Source organism: Dama dama, chromosome 31, assembly GCF_033118175.1.
Source record: "Dama dama isolate Ldn47 chromosome 31, ASM3311817v1, whole genome shotgun sequence".
NCBI lineage: Eukaryota > Metazoa > Chordata > Mammalia > Artiodactyla > Cervidae > Dama > Dama dama.
The window spans coordinates 4,606,695-4,628,853 of NC_083711.1; positions in this window are offsets into that span (position 1 = coordinate 4,606,695).

Consider the following 22,159-nt stretch of genomic DNA (forward strand, 5'->3'; position numbering starts at 1 on the left):
GAAGTCTCATTGTTTTTCTCGAGTTGCGGCCGGAACCTGGGGTATATTCTCGAGTTACGACGGGGAGGGCCCTTCCAGACACGTGTTTGTTCAGCGATGTCAGGACTCCTGCCTAGGTGCGAGGGACAGCTCGGGATTCTCCTCGAGTCTTGGCATGGCAATTGGGACGCGTCTCCACATGAGGCGGGAGACCCAGTGTCCCTTTCCACGTGCCACAGGGATCCTGGGACTCCTATCCATTTTCAAGGGGAGTCAGGCATCGTCTCCTTTGGAAGCATTGATCTCCGCGGACCTCTCGAGTTTTCAAAGGATGTGAGGCCTCCGGTCGCGATGAGGCGGAGAACTCGGTCTTTCTCTGTGGTCTCCACAGGGGATTCAGACATCCCTTCGTCTTGGGAGATGCAAGACGAGCCTGCATTCAATTGACTGCAGGGATATCCGGCCTTACTTCGAGTCAGAGCATCTCGGTGTCCATTCCACTTGAGGCCACAAACTCAGGGTCCCTCTCACATACCTGTAGCTGAGAGAAGCCTCCTCTTGAGGTGCTTGTGGAAAGTTGGTATTCCTCTTGAGTCGAAGCCAGGGACTAAGCTCTCATCTCGAGTTGATTTGGGGTCCACGGAGCCCTTTCGTGTTGCTCCAGTGACCTCAGGATCCCTCTAGACTTGAGACAGTGATCTTGGGTTTTCTCTGGAGTGCCATCAAGGAAATCAAGGCTCCTTTCACGTTTGATGTGGAACACGGAATTGCTCTGCATGCAGTGCAGGGGAATCGGGCCTCATCTCGCGGCGAGGGCGAAGTCTCATGGTTTTTCTCGAGTTGCGGCCGGAACCTGGGGTATATTCTCGAGTTACGACGGGGAGGGCCCTTCCAGACACGTGTTTGTTCAGCGATGTCAGGACTCCTGCCTAGGTGCGAGGGACACCTCGGTATTCTCCTCGAATCTTGGCATGGCAAAGGGGACGCGTCTCCACGGGAGGCGGGAGACCCAGGGTCCCATTCCACGTGCCACAGGGATCCTGGGACTCCTATCCATTTTCAAGAGGAGTCAGGCATCGTCTCCTTTGGAAGCATTGATCTCCGCGGACCTCTCGAATTTTCAAAGGATGTGAGGCCTCTGGTCGCGATGAGGCAGAAAATTAGGTCTTTCTCTGTGGTCTCCACAGGGGATTCAGACATCCCTTCGTCTTGGGAGATGCAAGACGAGCCTGCATTCAATTCACTGCAGGGATATCCGGACTTACTTCGAGTCAGAGCATCTCGGTGTCCATTCCACTTGAGGCCACAAACTCAGGGTCCCTCTCACATACTTGTAGCTGAGAGAAGCCTCCTCTTGAGGTGCTTGTGGAAAGTTGATATTCCTCTTGAGTCTAAGCCAGGGACTAAGCTCTTATCTCGAGTTGATTTGGGGTCCACGGAGCCCTGTCGTGTTGCTCCAGTGACCTCAGGATCCCTCTAGACTTGAGACAGTGATCTTGGGTTTTCTCTGGAGTGCCATCAAGGAAATCAAGGCTCCTTTCACTTTTGATGTGGAACACGGAATTGCTCTGCACGCAGTGCAGGGGAATCGGGCCTCATCTTGCTGCGAGGGGAAAGTCTCATGGTTTTTCTCGAGTTGCGGGCGGAACCTGGGGTATATTCTCGAGTTACGACGGGGAGGTCCCTTCCAGACACGTGTTTGTTTATCGACGTCAGGACTCCTGCCTAGGTCCGAGGGACACCTCGGGATTCTCCTCGAGTCTTGGCATGGCAATTTGGACGCGTCTCCATGAGAGGCGGGAGACCCAGGGTCCCTTTCCACGTGCCACAGGGATCCTGGGACTCCTGTCTATTTTCAAGAGGAGTCAGGCATCGTCTCCTTCGGAAGCATTGATCTCCGCGGACCTCTCGAATTTTCAAAGGATGTGAGGCCTCTGGTCGCGATGAGGTGGAGGACTAGGTCTTTCACTGTCGTCTCCACAGGGGATTCAGACATCCCTTCGTCTTGGGAGATGCAAGACGAGCCTGCATTCAATTCACTGCAGGGATATCTGGCCTTACTTGGAGTCAGAGCAACTCGGTGTCCATTCCACTTGAGGCCACAAACTCAGGGGCCCTCTCACCTACCTGTAGCTGAGAGAAGCCTCCTCTTGAGGTGCTTTTGGAAAGTTGGTATTCCTCTTGAGTCGAAGCCAGGGACTAAGATCTCATCTCGAGTTGATTTGGGGTCCACGGAGGACTTTCCTTTTGCTCCAGTGAACTCAGGATCCCTCTAGACTTGAGACAGTGATCTTGGGTTTTCTCTGGAGTGCCATCAAGGAAATCAAGGCTCCTTTCACGTTTGATGTGGAACTCGGAATTGCTCTGCACGCAGTGCAGGGGAATCGGGCCTCATCTCGCGGCGAGTGGGAAGCCTCATGGTTTTTCTCGAGTTGCGGCCGGAACCTGGGGTATATTCTCGAGTTACGACGGGGAGGGCCCTTCCAGACACGTGTTTGTTCAGCGACCTCAGGACTCCTGCCTAGGTGCGAGGGACACCTCGGGATTCTCCTCGAGTCCTGGCATGGCAATAGGGACGCGTCTCCACGTGAGGCGGGAGACTCAGGGTCCCTTTCGACGTGCCACAGGGATCCTTGCACTCCTATCCATTTTCAAGAGGAGTCAGGCATCGTCTCCTTTGGAAGCATTGATCTCTGCAGACCTCTCGAGTTTTCAAAGGATGTGAGGCCTCCGCTCGCGATGAGGCGGAGAATTAGGTTTTTCTCTGTGGTCTCCACAGGGGATTCAGACATCCCTTCGTCTTGGGAGATGCAAGACGAGCCTGCATTCAATTCACTGCAGGGATATCCGGCCTTACTTCGAGTCAGAGCATCTCGGTGTCCATTCCACTTGAGGCCACAAACTCAGGGTCCCTCTCACATACCTGTAGCTGAGAGAAGCCTCCTCTTGAGTTGCTTGTGGAAAGTTGGTATTCCACTTGTGTCGAAGCCAGGGACTAAGCTCTCATCTCGAGTTGATTTGGGGTCCATGGAGCCCTTTCATGTTGCTCCAGTGACCTCAGGATCCCTCTAGACTTGAGACAGTGACCTTGGTTTTTCTCTGGAGTGCCATCAAGGAAATCAAGGCTCCTTTCACGTTTGATGTGGAACACGGAATTGCTCTGCACGCAGGGCAGGGGAAATGGGCCTCATCCCGCGGCTAGGGGGAAGTCTCATGGTTTTTCTCGAGTTGCGGCCGGAACCTGGGGTATATTCTCGAGTTACGACGGCGAGGGCCCTTCCAGACACGTGTTTGTTCAGCGACGTCAGAACTCCTGCCTAGGTGCGAGGGACACCTCGGGATTCTCCTCGAGTCTGGCATGGCAATTGGGACGTGTCTCCACGTGAGGCGGGAGACCCAGAGTCCCTTTCCAAGTGCCACAGTGATCCTGGGACTCCTATCCATTTTCAAGAAGAGTCAGGCATCGTATCCTTTAGAAGCATTGATCTCTGCAGACCTCTCGAGTTTTCAAAGGATGTGAGGCCTCCGGTCGCGATGAGGCGGAGGAGTAGGTCTTTCTCTGTGGTCTCCACAGGGGATTCAGACATCCCTTCGTCTTGGGAGATGCAAGACGAGCCTGCATTCAATTCACTGCAGGGATATCCGGCCTTACTTCGAGTCAGAGCATCTCTGTGTCCATTCCACTTGAGGCCACAAACTCAGGGTCCCTCTCACATACCTGTAGCTGAGAGAAGCCTCCTCTTGAGTTGCTTGTGGAAAGTTGGTATTCCACTTGTGTCGAAGCCAGGGACTAAGCTCTCATCTCGAGTTGATTTGGGGTCCATGGAGCCCTTTCATGTTGCTCCAGTGACCTCAGGATCCCTCTAGACTTGAGACAGTGATCTTGGGTTTTCTCTGGAGTTCCATCCAGGAAATCAAGGCTACTTTCACGTTTGATGTGGAAAACGGAATTGCTCTGCATGCAGTGCAGGGGAATCGGGCCTCAACTCGCGGCGAGGGGGAAATCTCATGGTTTTTCTCGAGTTGCGGCAGGAACCTGGGGTATATTCTCGAGTTACGACGGGGAGGGCCCTTCCAGACACGTGTTTGTTCAGCGACGTCAGGACTCCTGCCTAAGTGCGAGGGACACTTCGGGATTCTCCTCGAGTCTTGGCATGGCAATTGGGACGCGTCTCCACGTGAGGCGGGAGACCCAGTGTCCCTTTCCACGTGCCACAGGGATCCTGGGACTCCTATCCATTTTCAAGAGGAGTCAGGCATCGTCCTCTTTGGAAGAATTAATCTCTGTGGACCTCTCGAATTTTCAAAGGATGTGAGGCCTCCGGTTGCGATGAGGGGGAGAATTAGGTCTTTCTCTGTGGTCTCCACAGGGGATTCAGACATCCCTTCGTCTTGGGAGATGCAAGACGAGCGTGCATTCTATTCCCTGCAGGGATATCCGGCCTTACATCGAGCCAGAGCATCTCGGTGTCCATTCCACTTGAGGCCACAAACTCAGGGTCGCTATCACATACCTGCAGCTGAGAGAAGCCTCCTCTTGAGGTGCTTGTGGAAAGTTGGTATTGCTCTTGAGTCGAAGCCAGGGACTAAGCTCTCATCTCGAGTTGATTCGGGTCTTCGGAGCCCTTTCATGTTGCTACAGTGACCTCAGGATCCCTCTAGACTTGAGACAGTGATCTTGGGTTTTCTCTGGAGTGCCATCAAGGAAATCAAGGCTCCTTTCACGTTTGATGTGGAACACGGAATTGCTCTGCAGCCAGTCCAGGGAAATCGGGCCTCATCTCTCGGCGAGGGGGGATTCTCATGGTTTTTCTCGAGTTGCGGCCGGATCCTGGGGTATATTCTCGAGTTACGACGGGGAAGGCCCTTCCAGACACGTGTTTGTTCAGCGACGTCAGGACTCCTGCCTTGGTGTGAGGGACACCTCGGGATTCACCTCGAGTCTTGGCATGGCAATTTGCTCGCGTCTCCACATGAGGCGGGGGACCCAGGGTCCCTTTCCACGTGCCACAGGGATCCTGGGACTCCTATCCATTTTCAAGAGGAGTCAGGCATCATCTCCTTTGGAAGCATTGAACTCCACGGACCTCTCCAGTTTTCAAAGGATGTGAGGCCTCCTGTCGCGATGAGGAGGAGAACTAGGTCTTTCTCTGTGGTCTCCACAGGGGATTCAGACATCCCTTCGTTTTGGGAGATGCAAGTCGAGCCTGCACTCAATTCACTGCAGGGATATCCGGCCTTACTTCGAGTCAGAGCATCTCGGTGTCCATTCCACTTGAGGCCACAAACTCAGGGTCCCTCTCACATACATGTAGCAGAGAAAAGCCTCCTCTTGAGGTTCTTGGGGAAAGTTGGTATTCGTCTTGACTCGAAGCCAGGGACTAAGCTCTCATCTCGAGTTGATTTGGGGTCCACGGAGCCCTTTCGTGTTGCTACAGTGACGTCAGGATCCCTCTAGACTTGAAACAGTGATCTTGGGTTTTCTCTGGAGTGCCATCAAGGAAATCAAGGCTCCTTTCACGTTTGATGTGGAACACAGAATTGCTCTGCCCGCAGTGCAGGGGAATCGGGCCTCATCTCGCGGCGAGGGGGAAGTCTCATGGTTTTTCTCAAGTTGTGGCCGGAACCTGGGGTATATTCTCTAGTTACGACGGGCAGGGCCCTTCCAGACACGTGTTTGTTCAGCGACGTCAGGACTCCTGCCTAGGTGCGAGGGACAACTCGAGATTCTCCTCGAGTCTTGGCATGGCAATTGGGACGCGTCTCCACATGTGGCGGGAGACCCAGTGTACCTTTCAACGTGCCACAGGGATCCTGGGACTCCTATCCATTTTCAAGAGGAGCCAGGCTTCGTCTCCTTTGGAAGCATTGATCTCCGCGGACCTCTCGAGTTTTCAAAGGATGTGAGGCCTCCGGTCGCGTTGAGGCGGAGGACTAGGTCTTTCTCTGTGGTCTCCACAGGAGATTCAGACATCCCTTCGTCTTGGGAGATGCAAGACGAGCCTGCATTCAATTCACTGCAGGGATATCCAGCCTTACTTCGAGTCAAAGCATCTCGGTGTCCATTCCACTTGAGGCCACAAACTCAGGGTCCCTCTCACATACCTGTAGCTGAGAGAAGCCTCCTCTTGAGGTGCTTGTGGAAAGTTGGTATTCCTCTTGAGTCGAAGCCAGGGACTAAGCTCTCATCTCGAGTTGATTTGGGGTCCACGGAGCCCTTTCGTGTTGCTAAAGTGACCTCAGGATCCCTCTAGACTTGAGACAGTGATCTTGGGTTTTCTCTAGAGTGCCATCAAGGAAATCAGGTCTCCTTTCACGTTTGATGTGGAACACGGAATTGCTCTGCATGCAGTGCAGGGGAATCGGGCCTCACCTCGCGGCTAGGTGGAAATCTCATGGTTTTTCTCGATTTGCGGCCGGAACCTAGGGTATATTCTCGAGTTACGATTGGGAGGACCCTTCCAGACACGTGTTTGTTCAGCGACATCAGGACTCCTACCTAGGTGCGAAGGACACCTCGGGATTCTCCTCGAGTCTTGGCATGGCAATTGGGACGCGTCTCCACGTGAGGCGGGAGACCCAGGGTCCCTTTCCACGTGCCAGAGGGATCCTGGGACTCCTATCCATTTTCAAGAGGAGTCAGGCATCGTCTCCTTTGGAAGCATTGATCTCCGCGGACCTCTCGAGTTTTCAAAGGATTTGAGGCCTCCGGTCGCGTTAAGGCGGAGGACTAGGTCTTTATCTGTGGTCTCCACAGGGGATTCACACATCCCTTTGTCTTGGGAGATGCAAGACGAGCCTGCATTCCATTCACTGCAGGGATATCCAGCCTTACTTCCAGTCAGAGCATCTCGGTGTCCATTCCACTTGAGGCCACAAACTCAGGGTCCCTCTCCCATACCTGTAGCTGAGAGAAGCCTCCTCTTGAGGTGCTTGTGGAAAGTTGGTATTCCTCTTGAGTCGAAGCCAGGGACTAAGCTCTCATCTCGAGATGATTTGGGGTCCACGGAGCCCTTTCGTGTTGCTCCAGTGACCTCAGGATCCCTCTAGACTTGAGACAGTGATCTTGGGTTTTCTCTGGAGTGCCATCAAGGAAATCAAGGCTCCTTTCACGTTTGATGTGGAACACAGAATTGCTCTGCCCGCAGTGCAGGGGAATCGGGCCTCATCTCGCGGCGAGGCGGAAGTCTCATGGTTTTACTCCACTTGTGGCCGGAACCTGGGGTATATTCTCGAGTTATGAAGTGGGTGGCCCTTCCAGAAACGTGTTTGTTTAACGACGCAGAACTCCTGCCTTGGTTCGATGGACAACTCGGGATTCTCCCCGAGTGTTGGCATGGCAATTTGGACGCGTCTCCACGTGTGGCGGGAGACCCAGGTTCCCTTTCCACCTGCCACAGGGATCCTGGGACTCCTATCCATTTTCAAGAGGAGTCAGGAATCATCTCCTTTGGAAGCATTGATCTCCGCGGACCTCTCGAATTTTCAAAGGATGTGAGGCCTCCAGTCGCGATGTGGCGAGAACTAGGTCTTTCTCTGTGGTCTCCACAGGGGATTCAGACATCCAGTCTTCTTGGGAGATGCAAGACGAGCCTGCATTCAATTCACTGCAGGGATATCCGGCCTTACTTCGAGGCAGAGTATCTCGGTGTCCATTCCACTTGAGGCCACAAACTCAGGGTCCCTCTCACATACCTGTAGCTGAGAGAAGCCTCCTCTTGAGGTGCTTGTGGAAAGTTGGTATTCCTCTTGAGTCGAAGCCAGGGACTTAGCTCTCATCTCGAGGTGATTTGGGGTCCACGAAGCCCTTTCGAGTTGCTACAGTGACCTGAGTATACCTCTAGACTTGAGACAGTGATCTTGGGTTTTCTCTGGAGTGCCATCAAGGATATCAAGGCTCCTTTCACGTTTGATGTGGAACACGGAATTGCTCCGCACGCAGTGCAGGGGAATCGGGCCTCATCTCACGGCGAAGGGGAACTCTCATGGTTGTTCTCGAGTTGCGGCCGGAACCTGCGGTATATTCTCTTTTTACGACGGGGAGGGTCTTTCCAGACACGTGTTTGTTCAGCGACCTCAGGACCCCTGCCTAGGGGCGAGGGACACCTCGGGATTCTCCTCGAGTCTTGGCATGGCAATTGGGATGCGTCTCCACGTGAGGCGGGAGCCCCAGAGTCCCTTTCCACGTGCCACAGGGATCCTGGGACTCCTATCCATTTTCAAGAGGAGTCAGGAATCGTCTCCTTTGAAAGCATTGATCTCTGTGGACCTCTTGAATTTTCACAGGATGTCAGGCTTCCGGTCGCAATGAGAGGGAGAACTAGGTCTTTCTCTGTGGTCTCCACAGGGGATTCAGACATCCCTTCATCTTGGGAGATGCAAGACGACCCTGCATTCAATTCACTACAGGGATAACCGCCCTTACTTCGAGTCAGAGCATCTCGGTGTCCATTCCACTTGAGGCCACAAACTGCGGGTCCCTCTCACATACCTGTAGCTGAGAGAAGCCTCCTCTTGAGGTGCTTCTGGAAACGTGGTATTCCTCTTGAGTCGAAGCCAGGGACTAAGCTCTCATCTCGAATTGATTTTGGGTCCACGGAGCCCTTTCATGTTGCTACAGTGACCTCAGGATCCCTCTAGACTTGAGACAGTGATCTTGGGTTTTCTCTGGAGTGCCATCAAGGAAATCAAGGCTCCTTTCACGTTTGATGTGGAACACGGAATTGCTCTGCACACAGTGCAAGGGAATCGGGCCTCATCTCGCGGCGAGGGGGAAGTCTCATGGTTTTTCTCGAGTTGCGGCCGGGACCTGGGGTATATTCTCGAGTTACGACGGGGAGGGCCCTTCCAGACACGTGTTTGTTCAGCGACGTCAGGACTCCTGCCTAGGTGCGAGGGACACCTCGGGATTCTCCTCGAGTCTTGGCATGGCAATTGGGACGCGTCTCCACGTGAGGCGGGAGACGCAGGGTCCCTTTCCACGTGCCACAGGGATCCTGGGGCTCCTATCCATTTTCAAGAGGAGTCAGGCATCGTCTCCTTTGGAAGCATTGATCTCCGCAGACCTCTCGAATTTTCAAAGTATGTGAGGCCTCCGGTCGCGATGAGGCGGGGGACTAGGTCTTTCTCTGTGGTCTCCACAGCGGATTCAGACATCTCTTCGTCTTGGGAGATGCAAGACGAGCCTACATTCACTTCACTGCAGGGATATCCGGCCTTACTTCGAATCAGAGCATCTCGGTGTCCATTCCACTTGAGGCCACAAACTCAGGGTCCTTCTCACATACCTGTGGCTGAGAGAAGACTCCTCTTGAGGTGCTTGTGGAATGTTAGTATTCCTCTTGAGTCGAAGCCAGGGACTAAGCTGTCATCTCGAGTTGATTTGGGGTCCACGGAGCCCTTTCCTTTTGCTCCAGTGACCTCAGGATCCCTCTAGACTTGAGACAGTGATCTTGGGTTTTCTCTGGAGTGCCATCAAGGAAATCAAGGCTCCTTTCACTTTTGACTTGGAACACGGAATTGCTCTGCATGCAGTGCAGGGAAATCGGGGCTCAAGTTGCGGCGAGGGGGAAGTCTCATAGTTTTTCTCGAGTTGCGGCCGGAACCTGGGGTATATTCTCGAGTTACGATGGGGAGGGCCCTTCCAGACACGTGTTTGTTCAGCGACGTCAGGACTCCTGCCTAGGTGCGAGGGACACCTCGGGATTCTCCTCGAGTCTTGGCATGGCAATTGGGACGCGTCTCCACGTGAGGCGGGAGACCCAAGGTCCCTTTCCACGTGCCACAGGGATCCTGGGACTCCTATCCATTTTCAAGAGGAGTCAGGCATCGTCTCCTTTGGAAGTATTGATCTCCGCGGACCTCTCGAGTTTTCAAAGGATATGAGGCCTCCGTTTGCGTTGATGCGGAGGACTAGGTCTTTCTCTGTGGTCTTGACAGGGGATTCAGACATCCCTTCGTCTTGGGAGATGCAAGACGAGCCTGCATTCAATTCACAGCAGGGATATCCGGCCTTACTTCGAGTCAGAGCATCTCGGTGTCCATTCCACTTGAGGCCACAAACTCAGGGTCCCTCTCACATACCTGTAGCTGAGAGAAGCCTCCTCTTGAGGTGCTTGTGGAAAGTTGGTATTCCTCTTTAGTGGAAACCAGGGACTAAGCCCTCATCTCGAGTTGATTTGGGGTCCACGGAGCCCTTTCCTGTTGCTCCAGTGACCTCAGGATCCCTCTAGACTTGAGACAGTGATCTTGGGTTTTCTCTGGAGTGCCATCAAGGAAATCAAGGCTCCTTTCACGTTTGATTTGGAACACGGAATTGCTCTGCACGCAGTGAAGGGGAATCGGGCATCATGTCGCGGAGAAGGGGAAGTCTCATGGTTTTTCTCTAGTTACGGCCGGAACCTGGGGTACATTCTCGATTTACGATGGGGAGGGCCCTTCCAGACACGTGTTTGTTCAGCGACGTCAGGACTCCTTCCTAGGTGCGAGGGACACCTAGGGATTCTGCTCGAGTCTTGGCATGGCAATTGGGAGGCGTCTCCACGTGAGGCGGGAGACCCAGGGTCCCTTTCCACGTGCGACAGGGATCCTGGGACTCCTATCCATTTTCAAGAGGAGTCAGGCATCGTCTCCTTTGGAAGCATTGATCTCCGCGGACCTCTCGAGTTTTCAAAGGATGTGAGGCCTCCGGTCGCGGTGAGGCGGAGAATTATGTCTTTCCCTGTGGCCTCCACAGGGGATTCAGACATCCCTTCGTCTTGGGAGATGCAAGACGAGCCTGCATTCAATTCACTGCAGGGATATCCGGCCTTCCTTCGAGTCAGAGCATCTCGGTGTCCATTCCACTTGAGGCCACAAACTCAGGGTCCCTCTCACATACCTGTAGCTGAGAGAAGCCTCCTCTTGAGGTGCTTGTGGAAAGTTGGTATTCCTCTTGAGTCGAAGCCGGGGACTAAGCTCTCATCTCGAGTTGATTTGGGGTCCACGGAGCCCTTTCATGTTGCTCCAGTGACCTCAGGATCCCTCTAGACTTGAGACAGTGATCTTGGGTTTTCTCTGGAGTGCCATCAAGGAAATCAAGGCTCCTTTCACTTTTGATGTCGAACACGGAATTGCTCTGCACGCAGTACAGGGGAATCGGGCCTCATCTCGCCGTGAGGGGGAAGTCTCATGGTTTTTCTCGAGTTGTGGCCGGAACCTGGGGTATATTCTCGAGTTACGACGGGGAGGGCCCTTCCAGACACGTGTTTGTTCAGCGACGTCAGGACTCCTGCCTAGGTGCAAGGGAAACCTCGGGATTCTCCTCGAGTCTTGGCATGGCAATTGGGACGCGTCTCTACGTGAGGCGGGAGACCAAGGGTCCCTTTCCACGGGTCACAGTGATCCTGGGACTCCTATGCATTTTCAAGAGGAGTCAGGCATCGTTTCCTTTGGAAGTATTGATCTCCGCGCACCTCTCGAGTTTTCAAAGGATGTGAGGCCTCCGGTCGCGTTGAGGCGGAGAACTAGGTATTTCTCTGTGGTCTCCACAGGGGATTCAGACATCCCTTCGTCTTGGGAGATGGAAGACGAGCCTGCACTCAATTCACTGCACGGATATCCGGCCTTACTTCGAGTCAGAGCATCTCGGTGTCCATTCCACCTGAGGCCGCAAACTCAGGGTCCCTCTCACATACCTGTAGCTGAGAGAAGCCTCGTCTTGATGTGCTTGTGGAAACTTGGTATTCCTCTTGACTCGAAGCCAGGGACTAAGCTCTCATCTCGAGTTGATTTGGGGTCCACGGAGCCCTTTCTTGGTGCTCCAGTGACATCAGGATCACTCTAGACTTGAGACAGTGATCTTGGGTTTTCTCTGGAGTGCCATCAAGGAAATCAAGGCTCCTTTCACGATTGATGTGGAACACGGAACTGCTCTGCAAGCAGTGCAGGGAAATCGGCCCTCATCTCGCGACGAGGGGGAAGTCTCATGGATTTTCTCGAGTTGCAGCCAGGACCTGGGGTATATTCTCGAGTTACAACGGGGAGGGCCCTTCCAGACACGTGTTTGTTCAGCGACGTCAGGACTCCTGCCTTGGTGCGAGGGACACCTCGGGATTCTCCTCGAGTCTTGGTATGGCAATTGGGACGCGTCTCCACGTGAGGCGGGAGACCCAGGGTCCCTTTCCACGTGCCACAGGGATCCTGGGACTCCTATGCATTTTCAAGAGGAGTCAGGCATCGTCTCCTTTGGAAGCATTGATCTCTGCAGACCTCTCGAGTTTTCAAAGGATATGAGGCCTCCGGTAACGATGAGGCGGAGGACTAGGTCCTTCTCTGTGGTCTCCACAGGGGATTCAGACATCCCTTCGTCTTGGGAGATGCAAGACGAGCCTGCATTCGTTTCACTGCAGGGATATCCGGCCTTCCTTCGAGTCAGAGCATCTCGGTGTCCATTGCACTTGAGCCCACAAACTCAGGGTCCCTCTCACATACCTTTAGCAGAGAGAAGCCTCCTCTTGAGGTGCTTGTGGAAAGTTAGTATTCCTCTTGACTCGAATCCAGGATCTAAGCTCTCATCTCGAGTTGATTTGGGGTCCACGGAACCCTTTCGTGTTGCTCCAGTGACCTCAGGATCCCTCTAGACTTGAGACAGTGATCTTGGGTTTTCTCTGGAGTGCCATCAAGGAAATCAAGGCTCCTTTCCCATTTGATGTGGAACACGGAATTGCTCTGCACGCAGTGCAGGGGAATCGGGCCTCATCTCGCGGCGATGGGGAAGTCTCATGGTTTTTCTCGAGTTGCGGCCGGAACCAGGGGTATATTTTCGAGTTACAACGGGGAGGGCCCTTCCAGACACGTGTTTGTTCAGCGATGTCAGGACTCCTGCCTAGGTGCGAGGAACACCTCGGGATTCTCCTCGAGTCTTGGCATGGCAATTGGGACGCGTCTCCACGTGAGGCGGGAGACCCAGGGTCCCTTTCCACGTGCCACAGGGATCCTAGGACTCCTATCCATTTTCAAGAGGAGTCAGGCATCGCCTCCTTTGAAAGCATTGATCTCCACGGACCTCTCGAGTTTTCAAAGAATGTGAGGCCTTCGCTCGCGATGAGGCGGAGAACTAGGTCTTTCTTGTGGTCTCCACAGGGGATTCAGACATCCCTTCGTCTTGGGAGATGCAAGACGAGCCTGCATTCAATTCACTGCAGGGATATCCGGCCTTACTTAAGTCAGAGCATCTCGGTGTCCATTCCACTTGAGGCCAAAAACTCAGGGTCCCTCTCACATACATGTAGCTGAGAGAAACCTCCTCTTGAGGTGCTTGTGGAAACTAGGTATTCCTCTTGAGTCGAAGCCAGGGACTAAGCTCTCATCTCGAGCAGATTTGGGGTCCACGGAGCCCTTTGGTGTTGCTCCAGTGACCGCAGGATCCCTCTAGACTTGAGACAGTGGTCTTCTGTTTTCTCTGGAGTGCCATCAAGGAAATCAAGTCTCCTTTCCCGTTTGATGTGGAACACGGAATTGCTCTGCATGCAGTGCAGGGGAATCAGGCCTCATCTCGCAGCGAGGGGGAAGTCTCATGGTTTTTCTCGAGTTGCGGCCGGAACCTGGGGTATATTCTCGAGTTACGACGGGGAGGGCCCTTCCAGACACGTGTTTGTTCAGCGACGTCAGTACTCCTGCCTAGGTGCGAGGGACACCTCGGGATTCTCCACGAGTCTTGGCATGGCAATTGGGACGCGTCTCCACGTGAGGCGGGAGACCCAGGGTCCCTTTCCACGTGCCACAGGGATCCTGGGACTCCTATGCATTTTCAAGAGGAGTCAGGCATCGTCTCCTTTGGAAGCATTGATCTCTGCAGACCTCTCGAGTTTTCAAAGGATATGAGGCCTCCGGTAACGATGAGGCGGAGGACTAGGTCCTTCTCTGTGGTCTCCACAGGGGATTCAGACATCCCTTCGTCTTGGGAGATGCAAGACGAGCCTGCATTCGTTTCACTGCAGGGATATCCGGCCTTCCTTCGAGTCAGAGCATCTCGGTGTCCATTGCACTTGAGCCCACAAACTCAGGGTCCCTCTCACATACCTTTAGCAGAGAGAAGCCTCCTCTTGAGGTGCTTGTGGAAAGTTAGTATTCCTCTTGACTCGAATCCAGGATCTAAGCTCTCATCTCGAGTTGATTTGGGGTCCACGGAACCCTTTCGTGTTGCTCCAGTGACCTCAGGATCCCTCTAGACTTGAGACAGTGATCTTGGGTTTTCTCTGGAGTGCCATCAAGGAAATCAAGGCTCCTTTCCCATTTGATGTGGAACACGGAATTGCTCTGCACGCAGTGCAGGGGAATCGGGCCTCATCTCGCGGCGATGGGGAAGTCTCATGGTTTTTCTCGAGTTGCGGCCGGAACCAGGGGAATATTTTCGAGTTACAACGGGGAGGGCCCTTCCAGACACGTGTTTGTTCAGCGATGTCAGGACTCCTGCCTAGGTGCGAGGAACACCTCGGGATTCTCCTCGAGTCTTGGCATGGCAATTGGGACGCGTCTCCACGTGAGGCGGGAGACCCAGGGTCCCTTTCCACGTGCCACAGGGATCCTAGGACTCCTATCCATTTTCAAGAGGAGTCAGGCATCGCCTCCTTTGAAAGCATTGATCTCCACGGACCTCTCGAGTTTTCAAAGAATGTGAGGCCTTCGCTCGCGATGAGGCGGAGAACTAGGTCTTTCTTGTGGTCTCCACAGGGGATTCAGACATCCCTTCGTCTTGGGAGATGCAAGACGAGCCTGCATTCAATTCACTGCAGGGATATCCGGCCTTACTTAAGTCAGAGCATCTCGGTGTCCATTCCACTTGAGGCCAAAAACTCAGGGTCCCTCTCACATACATGTAGCTGAGAGAAACCTCCTCTTGAGGTGCTTGTGGAAACTAGGTATTCCTCTTGAGTCGAAGCCAGGGACTAAGCTCTCATCTCGAGCAGATTTGGGGTCCACGGAGCCCTTTGGTGTTGCTCCAGTGACCGCAGGATCCCTCTAGACTTGAGACAGTGGTCTTCTGTTTTCTCTGGAGTGCCATCAAGGAAATCAAGTCTCCTTTCCCGTTTGATGTGGAACACGGAATTGCTCTGCATGCAGTGCAGGGGAATCAGGCCTCATCTCGCAGCGAGGGGGAAGTCTCATGGTTTTTCTCGAGTTGCGGCCGGAACCTGGGGTATATTCTCGAGTTACGACGGGGAGGGCCCTTCCAGACACGTGTTTGTTCAGCGACGTCAGTACTCCTGCCTAGGTGCGAGGGACACCTCGGGATTCTCCACGAGTCTTGGCATGGCAATTGGGACGCGTCTCCACGTGAGGCGGGAGACCCAGGGTCCCTTTCCACGTGCCACAGGGATCCTGGGACTCCTATCCATTTTCAAGAGGAGTCAGGCATCGTCTCCTGTGGAAGCATTGATCTCCGCGGACCTCTCCAGTTTTCAAAGGATGTGAGGCCTCCGGTCGCGATGAGGCGGAGAACTAGGTCTTTCTCTGTGGTCTGCACAGGGGATTCAGACATCCCTTCGTCTTGGGAGATGCAAGACGCACCGGCCTTCAATTCTCTGCAGGGATATCCGGCCTTACTTCGAGTCAGAGCATCTCGGTGTCCATTCCACCTGAGGCCACATACTCAGGGTCCCTCTCACATACCTGTAGCTGAGAGAAGCCTCGTCTTGATGTGCTTGTGGAAACTTGGTATTCCTCTTGACTCGAAGCCAGGGACTAAGCTCTCATCTCGAGTTGATTTGGGGTCCATGGAGCCCTTTCGTGGTGCTCCAGTGACCTCAGGATCCCTCTAGACTTGAGACAGTGATCTTGGGTTTTCTCTGGAGTGCCATCAAGGAAATCAAGGCTCCTTTCACGTTTGATGTGGAACACGGAATTGCTCTGCACGCACTGCAGGGGAATCGGGCCTCATCTCGCGGCGAGGGGGAAGTCTCATGGTTTTTCTCGAGTTGCGGCCGGAACCTGCGGTATATTCTCGATTTATGACGGGGAGGGTCTTTCCAGACACGTGTTTGTTCAGCGACTTCAGGACCCCTGCTTAGGTGCGAGGGACACCTCGGGATTCTCCTCGAGTCTTGGCATGGCAATTGGGACGCGTCTCCACGTGAGGCGGGAGACCCAGGGTCCCTTTCCACGTGCCACAGGGATCCTGGGACTCCTATCCATTTTCAAGAGGAGTCAGGCATCGTCTCCTTTGGAAGCATTGATCTCCGCGGACCTCTTGAGTTTTCAAAGGATATGAGGCCTCCGGTCGCAATGAGGCGGAGAACTAGGTCTTTCTCTGTGGTCTCCACAGGGGATTCAGACATCCCTTCGTCTTGGGAGATGGAAGACGAGCCTGCATTCAATTCACTGCAGGGATATCTGGCCTTACTTCGAGTCAGAGCATCTCGGTGTCCATTCCACTTGAGGCCACAAACTCAGGGTCCTTCTCACATACCTGTGGCTGAGAGAACCCTCCTCTTGAGGTGCTTGTGGAAAGTTGGTATTCCTCTTGAGTCGAAGCCAGGGACTAAGCTCTCATCTCGAGTTGATTTGGGGTCCACAGAGCCCTTTCGTGTTGCTCCAGTGACCTCAGGATCCCTCTAGACTTGAGACAGTGATCTTGGGTTTTCTCTGGAATGCCATCAAGGAAATCAAGGCTCCTTTCTCTTTTGATGTGGAACACGGAATTGCTCTGCACGCAGTGCAGGGTAATCGGGCCTCATCTCGCGGCGAGGGCGAATTCTCATGGTTTTTCTCGAGTTGCGACCGCAACCTGGGGTATATTCTCGAGTTACGACGGGGAGGGCCCTTCCAGAAACGTGTTTGTTCAGCGACGTCAGGACTCCTGCCTAGGTGGGAGGGACACCCGGGATTCTCCTCGAGTCTCGTCATGGCAATTGGCTCGCGTCTCCACGTGAGGCGGGAGACCCAGGGTCCCTTTCCACGTGCAACAGGGATCCTCGGACTCCTATCCATTTTCAAGAGGAGTCAGTCATCGTCTCCTTTGGAAGCATTGATCTCCGCGGACCTCTCCATTTTTCAAAGGATGTGAGGACTCCAGTGGCGATGATGCGGAGAACTAGGTCTTTCTCTGTGGTCTCCACAGGGGATTCAGACATCCCTTCGTCTTGGGAGATGCAAGACGAGCCTGCATTCAATTCACTGCAGGGATATCTGGCCTTACTTCGAGTCAGAACACCTCGATGTCCATTCCACTTGAGGCCACAAACTCAGGGTCCCTCTCACATACCTGCAGCTGAGAGAAGCCTCCTCTTGAGGTGCTTGTGGAAAGTTGGTATTGCTCTTGAGTCGAAGCCAGGACTAAGCTCTCATCTCGAGTTGATTTCGGGTCCTCGGAGCCCTTTCATGTTGCTACAGTGACCTCAGGATCCCTCTAGACTTGAGACAGTGATCTTTGGTTTTCTCTGGAGGGCCATCAAGGAAATCAAGGCTCCTTTCACGTTTGATGTGGAACACGGAATTGCTCTGCAGCCAGTCCAGGGAAATCGGCCCTCATCTCGTGGCGAGGGGGAAGTCTCATGGTTTTTCTCGAGTTGCGGCCGGATCCTGGGGTATAATCTCGAGTTACGACGGGGAGGGACCTTCCAGAAACGTGTTTGTTCAGCGATGTCAGGACTCCTGCCTTGGTGCTAAGGACACCTCGGGATTCTCCTCGAGGCTTGACATGGCAATTGGGACGCGTCTCCACGTGAGGTGAGAGACCCAGGGTCCCTTTCCACGTGAAACAGGGATCCTGGGACTCCTATCCATTTTCAAGAGGATTCAGGCATCGTCTCCTTTGGAAGCATTGATCTCCGCGGACTTTTCGAATTTTCAAAGGATGTGAGGCCTTGTCGCAATGAGGCGGAGAACTAGGTCTTTCTCTGTGGTCTCCACAGGGGATACAGACATCCCTTCGTCTTGGGAGATGCAAGACGAGCCTGCATTCAATTCACTGCAGCGAAATCCAGCCTTACTTCGAGTCAGAGCATCTCAGTGTCCATTCCACTTGAGGCCACAAACTCAGGGTCCCTCTCACATACATGTAGCTGAGAAAAGCCTCCTCTTGAGGTTCTTGGGGAAAGTTGGTATTCCTCTTGACTCGAAGCCAGGGACTAAGCTCTCATCTGGAGTTGATTTGGGGTCCACGGAGCCCTTTCGTGTTGCTACAGTGACCTCAGGATCCCTCTAGACTTGAAACAGTGATCTTGGGTTTTCTCTGGAGTGCCATCAAGGAAATCAAGGCTCCTTTCACGTTTGATGTGGAACACAGAATTGCTCTTCCCGCAGTGCAGGGGAATCGGGCCTCATCTCGCGGCGAGGCGGAAGTCTCATGGTTTTACTCCACTTGTGGCCGGAACCTGGGGTATATTCTCGAGTTACGACGTGGGTGGCCCTTCCAGAAACGTGTTTGTTTAACGACGTCAGAACTCCTGCCTTGGTTCGATGGACAACTCGGGATTCTCCCCGAGTCTTGGCATTGCAATTTGGACGCGTCTCCACGTGTGGCAGGAGACCCAGGTTCCCTTTTCACGTGCCACAGGGATCCTGGGACTCCTATCCATTTTCAAGAGGAGTCAGGAATCGTCTCCTTTGGAAGCATTGATCTCCGCGGACCTCTCGATTTTTCAAACGATGTGAGGCCTCCAGTCGCGATGTGGCGAGAACTAGGTCTTTCTCTGTGGTCTCCACAGGGGATTCAGACATCCCGTCTTCTTGGGAGATCCAAGACGAGCCTGCATTCAATTCACTGCAGGGATATCCGGCCTTACTTCGAGGCAGAGTATCTCGGTGTCCATTCCACTTGAGGCCACAAACTCAGGGTCCCTCTCACATACCTGTATCTGAGAGAAGCCTCCTCTTGAGGTGCTTGTGGAAAGTTGGTATTCCTCTTGAGTCGAAGCCAGTGACTTAGCTCTCATCTCGAGTTGATTTGGGGTCCACGAAGCCCTTTCGAGTTGCTACAGTGACCTGAGTATACCTCTAGACTTGAGACAGTGATCTTGGGTTTTCTCTGGAGTGCCATCAAGGATATCAAGGCTCCTTTCACGTTTGATGTGGAACACGGAATTGCTCCGCACGCAGTGCAGGGGAATCGGGCCTCATCTCGCGGCGAGGGGGAAGTCTCATGGTTTTTCTCGAGTTGCGGCCGGAACCTGGGGTATATTCTCGAGTTACGACGGGGAGGGCCCTTCCAGACACGTGTTTGTTCAGCGACGTCAGGACTCCTGCCTTGGTGTGAGGGACACCTCGGGATTCTCCTCGAGTCTTGGCATGGCAATTGGGACGCATCTCCACGTGAGGCGGGAGACCCAGGGTCCCGTTCCACGTGCCACAGGGATCCTGGGACTCCTATCCATTTTCAAGAGGAGTCAGGAATCGTCTCCTTTGGAAGCATTGATCTCCGCGGACCTCTCGAATTTTCAAACGATGTGAGGCCTCCGGTCGAGATGAGGCGGAGAACTAGGTCTTTCTCTGTGGTCTCCACAGGGGATTCAGACATCCCTTCGTCTTGGGAGATGCAAGACGAGCCTGCATTCAATTTACTGCAGGGATATCTGGCCTTACTTCGAGTCAGAGCATCTCGATGTCCATTCCAATTGAGGCCACAAACTCAGGGTCCCTCTCACATATCTTTAGCTGAGAGAAGCCTCCTCTTGAGGTGCTTGTGGAACGTTGGTATACCTCTTGAGTCGAAGTTAGGGACTAAGCTCTCATCTCGAGTTGATTTCGGGTCCACGGAGCCCTTTCTTGTTGCTCCAATGACCTCAGGATCCCTCTAGACTTGGGACAGTGATCTTGGGTTTTCTCTGGAGTGCCATCAAGGAAATCAAGTCTCCTTTCCCGTTTGATGTGGAACACGGAATTGCTCTGCACGCAGTGCAGGGGAATCGGGCCTCATGTCGCGGCGAGGGGGAAGTCTCATGATTTTTCTCGAGTTGCGGCTGGAACCTGGGGTATATTCTCGAGTTACGACGGGGAGGTCCCTTCCAGACACGTGTTTGTTCAGGGACGTCTGGACTCCTGCCTAGGTGCGAAGGACACCTCGGTATTCTCCTCGAGTCTTGGCATGGCAATTGCGAGGCATCTCCACGTGAAAGGGAGACCCAGGGTCCCTTTCCCCGTACCACAGGGATCCTGGGACTCCTATCAATTTTCAAGAGGAGTCAGGCATCCTCTCCTTTGGAAGCATTGATCTCCGAGGACCTCTCGAGTTTTCAAAGGATGTGAGTCCTCCGCTCACGATGTGGTGAGAACTAGATCTTTCTCTGTGGTATCCTCAGGGGATTCAGACATCCCTTCATCTTGGGAGATGCAAGACGAGCCTGCATTCAATTCACTGCAGGGATAACGGGCCTTACTTCGAGTCACAGCGTCTCGGTGTCCATTCCACTTGAGGCCAAAAACTCAGGGTCCCTCTCACATACCTGTAGCTGAGAGAAGCCTCCTTTTCAGGTGCTTGTGGAAAGTTGGTATTCCCCTTGAGTCGAAGCCAGGGACTAAGCTCTCATCTCGAGTTGATTTGGGGTCCACGGAGCCCTGTCTTGTTGCTACAGTGACCTCAGGATCCCTCTAGAATTTAGACAGTGATCTTGGGTTTTGTATGGAGTGCCATCAAGGAAATCAAGGCTCCTTTCACGTTTGATGTGGAACACGGAATTGCTCTGCATGCAGTGCAGGGAAATCGGGGCTCATGTCGCGGCGAGGGGGAAGTCTCATAGTTTTTCTCGAGTTGCGACCGGAACCTGGGGTATATTCTCGAGTTACGATGGGGAGGGCCATTCCAGACACGTGTTTGTTCAGCGACGTCAGGACTCCTGCCTAGGTGCGAGGGACACCTCGCGATTCTCCTCGAGTCTTGGCATGGCAATTGGGACGCGTCTCCACGTGAGGCGGGAGACCCGAGGTCCCTTTCCACGTGCCACAGGGATACTGGGACTCCTATCCATTTTCAAGAGGAGTCAGGCATCGTCTCCTGTGGAAGCATTGATCTCCGCGGCCCTCTCGAGTTTTCAAAGGATGTGAGGCCTCCGTTTGCGTTGATGCGGAGGACTAGGTCTTCTCTGTTGTCTCCACAGGGGATTCAGACATTCCTTCGTCTTGGGAGATGCAAGACGAGCCTGCATTCAATTCACTGCAGGGATATCCGGCCTTCCTTGGAGTCAGAGCATCTCGGTGTCCATTCCACTTGAGGCCACAAACTCAGGGTCCCTCTCACATACCTGTAGCTGAGAGAAGCCTCCTCTTGAGGTGCATGTGGAAAATTGGTATTCCTCTAGAGTCTAAGCCAGGGACTAAGCTCTCATCTCGAGCAGATTTGGGGTCCACGGAGCCCTTTGGTGTTGCTCCAGTGACCGCAGGATCCCTCTAGACTTGAGACAGTGGTCTTGCGTTTTCTCTGGAGTGCCATCAAGGAAATCAAGGCTCCTTTCACGTTTGATGTGGAACACGGAATTGCTCTGCTCGCAGTGCAGGGGAATCAGGCCTCATCACGCGGCGAGGGGGAAGTCTCATGGTTTTTCTCGAGTTGCGGCCGGAACCTGGGGTATATTCTCGAGTTACGACGGGGAGGGCCCTTCCAGACACGTGTTTGTTCAGCGTCGTCAGTACTCCTGCCTAGGTGCGAGGGACACCTCGGGATTCTCCTCGAGTCTTGGCATGGCAATTGGGACGCGTCTCCACGTGAGGCGGGAGACCAGGCTCCCTTTCCTCGTGCCACAGGGATCCTGGGACTCCTATCCATTTTCAAGAGGAGTCAGGCATCGTCTCCTGTGGAAGCATTGATTTCCGCGGCCCTCTCGAGTTTTCAAAGGATGTGAGGCCTCTGGTCGCGATGAGGCGGAGAACTAGGTCTTTCTCTGTGGTCTCCACAGGGGATTCAGTCATCCCTTCGCATTGGGAGATGCAAGACGAGCCTGCATTCAATTCACTGCAGGGATATCCGGCCTTACTTCGAGTCAGAGCATCTCGGTGTCCATTCCACTTGAGGCCACAAACTCAGGGTCCCTCTCACATTCCTGTAGCTGAGAGAAACCTCCTCTTGAGTTGCTTGGGGAAAGTTGGTATTCCTCTTGAGTCGAAGCCAGGGACTAAGCTCTCATCTCGAGTTGATTTGCGGTCCACGGAGCCCTTTCGTGTTGCTACAGTGACCTCAGGATCCCTCTAGACTTGAGACAGTGATCCTGGG